The following is a 3,612-nucleotide window of genomic DNA, read 5'->3' as shown; positions in this document are numbered from 1 at the left end:
TTCTCATCATTACTAAGTGTCATTCTACCCTTTCTTACATCAAATAACGCCCCGGTGGACGCTAAGAATGGTCGACCTAAAATTAGAGGAATGTTTGGGTCCTCTTCTATGTCAATGACAATGAATTCGACTAGAAAGGTTAAATTATCCACTTGAACGGGTAGGTTGTCAGTAATTCCAATTGGGTGCCTAATGGTTTGATCAAAGAGTCGGACACTCATCTCTGTTGGACTTAACTCACCTACTCCTAATCTCTTATATAATGAAAGAGGCATAACACTTATACTCGCACCTAAATCTGCTAGTGCATCATACATGACACAATCACTAAGTAGACAAGGAACAATAAATTCACCCGGATCACCTACCCTAGGTGGAGGTTTTGGTGAAACTGTCTTTACCGGGTTTATATTTACGGTTTTTGTTTCTTGCACTTTCTTATTATTCTTCTTCTTTCCAAAGGTATCACAAACTTTATTACCTATTACTTCCTCATACTCAACTCCTTTTCTTGGAAACGGGATGGGTGGTCTGTATGGTGCCACCACTGGCTTTACATACTCGGGTAGTGGTGGTGGTGTAACTTCTTCGTTGTTACTCACATCTAAAACCTTCCCATCTTCTGGTGTTGGTTTTTCAGAATTCGTTGAAAACATGTTAACATTTTCATTCCGAGGATTTACTTCAGTATTACTCGGTAGCTTTCCTTGTTCCCTTTCACTCATCAATCTAGCAAGAGTACCTACTTGTTTTTCTAGATTTAAAATGGAAGCTTGTTGAGTTCTAAATGACTGATCAAACCTCTCATTCGTTTGGGTTTGAGTTGCAATAAATTGTGTTTGAGATTCAACTAATTTTTGTACCATTTCTTCCAGATTTGACTTTTTCTCTTCGGTTTGTTGTGGTGGTTTATACAAGCCAGGTCTTTGTTGATTGAAAGTGTTGTTTTGAGTTGGTTGGTTATTCGGACCTTGTTGGTTATACGAGTTATTGTTGGGTCCATTTGAATTGTAAAGAATGTTTTGATTTCGATTGAAGTTTAGCCTTGGTGGCTGATAATTATTTTGATAATTATTTCCCGGCCTTTGGTTCATGTAGGAAACATTCTCACGTTGTTCCATCGTTTGCTCAATGTGACAATCTTTCGTTAAGTGTGGTCCACCGCATTGCTCACAACTGATTCGTATTGCGTGAATATCTTTATTCATCTTTTCCATTCGTCTCTCGAAAGCATCTATTTTTGAGGAAACAGAATCAAAGTTATGGCTAGAATCGGCTCTAGCCGCTTTAGATGAATGAAAAATGTCTTTTTCCTGATGCCACTCATGAGAGTGGGATGTTGTGTTATCAATGATCTTGTGAGCTTCGGTTGCGGTTTTCTTCATAATGGAACCACCAGCTGTTGTGTCGATGTCTTTTCGTGTGGCGATATCGACGCCTTTATAGAAGATTTGTACTATTTGAAAAGTATCTAGACCGTGTTGAGGACATCCTCTTAACATCCTTCCGAATCTTGTCCATGCCTCATATAACGTTTCATTTGGCTTTTGTGTGAACGTAACAATTTCTCCTTGAAGTCTCACGGCTTTAGATGCCGGAAAGAATCTTTTAAGAAATTTCTCAACTAAAACATCCCATGTGTCAATCGCCCCTTCAGGTAACGATTCTAACCAATCTTTGACTTCTCCTTTTAAAGTCCAGGGAAATAACATGAGATAGATCTGTTCATCCTCAACTTCTCTGATTTTGAATAGAGTACAGATCCTATTAAAGGTTCGAAGATGTTCGTTTGAATCTTCTTTTAGCGTACCACTATATTGGCATTGATTAGTTACCATGTGTAGGATTTGTCCTTTGATTTCATAATCTGGCGCATTAATGTCTGGCTTAATAATGGCGTGACCTTGGCCAGTGCGTGTGGCTCTCATTCGATCTTCCATACTTAGAGGTTCCGTTATTTCTATATTTGAATTTGTTGAATCTGAATCACTAGAGGATTCTGAAATGGTTTCTTCCTTGACAATCTCTGGATGAGTAATTTGTGGTTCCGGAGGAATGATTAGTGGTTCAGGATCCCTGAATTGTCCTTGAATATTCTCCGGATTCTCAATTGTGAAATCGGGTTCAAAAGATGGATTATCGAAAATTTGAATTGGAGTACTTGTTCGACTAGATGATGATTCTAAAGAAAAATCAACGGCGATAATATTGGCTAGATGTCTTGATCTGGTTACAGGTGGTGAACGTATGAAATGTGGTGAACGTTTTGCTTGGTGCATTCACAGAATATCCTATTAGTTATAAAAATAAAAAAAATTATATAAGTTATCAAATTAATAGACTTTTCTGATTTTGCCCACGTTTCGAATAGCCAAAAGATGCAGCAGGTAGCCAGGACCCTTTAAATCGGAAGCCCACAACTCGCCACTAACAAATCCAACTATTACTACGAACCAGAAAATTTTGGATGTCTATCAATTTAACCACTTAAAACAATTTTTCGTCGAAATTTTGAAATAAAAATCTATGTCCTAAAAACTAGAGCGTCGAGAAATAAGAAAGAAAAAGAGCGCGTCGAAAAATGTCGAAAAATAAAAGGTCGAAAAATAAGAAAATTGTAGCGCGTCGAAAATTAAAAAGGGATTCTAAACGAAAAACGGGAATTACTTAAAAGGATACTAAAATTTTAACACGGCGTCGCAAAATTTTAAGGCACCTAAATCTTAGTCTAAAGAAAAAGCACTTAAGGGATTTTACGGCAAAGTCTAAAAATCTAAAAGTATAAAAATAACTATGGCAAAACTAAACTTAATACTAAAAGTTGTGACTAGAGTCTAAAAATCTAAAGGTAATAAAACTTAAAAAAAAAAAAAATTAATTTTATAGACAAAATCTTAAAAATATATTTTTTTAAAATAATTTTTTTTAATTTTTTTTAAGAAATTAATAATTTTTTTTAAATTATTATTTTATTTTATTTTTTTACGTTTTAATTTTTTTTAAATATTTTTTTTAAATATTTTTTTTTAAAATCTTTTTTTTACTTTATTTTTATTTTTAAAAAAATGAGATTTTTTTTATTATTATTATATTTATTATTAACTTAAAAAATAGAAAAACTAAAACTATTTAATTGTTTTTTTTAATTCATTTAGTATTCATTGAATAGTAAATGAAACGAAATTAATTAATTTACTATTCACATGAAAGCGACATGATAGAAATTATTAATTATAAGTTACATAATATACCCCTGAAGTATTTAATAAATACGATTTTTTAAAATTCAAATTTGATTCAAAATTATTATTATATTATTATATTTTATTTCAATATTATTATATTATTATATTTATTAAATTATTATATTTAAATTAATATATCTTTAATCAGTCAAAAACTAAAAAAAAAAAAACTTAAATACCCCGTGAACACACAAAAAGTGTCCCCGGCAGCGGCGCCAAAAACTTGATGTGTTCTAGAGGGTGTGTATGAAACGGCTATCAGTTTTATATTTATTTACTACAGGAAATCACCTAAATTAAACTAAAACACAAAAGGCAAGTATACCTATCGTGTAATAATATAGCTAAGGTAAAGTCCGGGAGGACG

The 3,612-nt window shown here is 32.9% G+C and overlaps 1 non-coding gene across 1 annotated transcript; it reads left to right on the top strand.

Annotated features, from left to right (window-relative positions):
- The first annotated feature begins 1,473 nt into the window (after positions 1–1,473).
- On the top strand, positions 1,474–1,580 carry LOC139851120 (small nucleolar RNA R71). Its single transcript, XR_011760480.1, has one exon. It is a non-coding gene; the product is annotated as a small nucleolar RNA R71 (small nucleolar RNA).
- The last annotated feature ends 2,032 nt before the right edge of the window (positions 1,581–3,612 follow it).

This window comes from Rutidosis leptorrhynchoides, chromosome 5 (genome assembly GCF_046630445.1).
Source record: "Rutidosis leptorrhynchoides isolate AG116_Rl617_1_P2 chromosome 5, CSIRO_AGI_Rlap_v1, whole genome shotgun sequence".
NCBI classification, from domain to species: Eukaryota; Viridiplantae; Streptophyta; class Magnoliopsida; order Asterales; family Asteraceae; genus Rutidosis; species Rutidosis leptorrhynchoides.
This window is presented reverse-complemented; position numbering and strand designations above follow the sequence as displayed.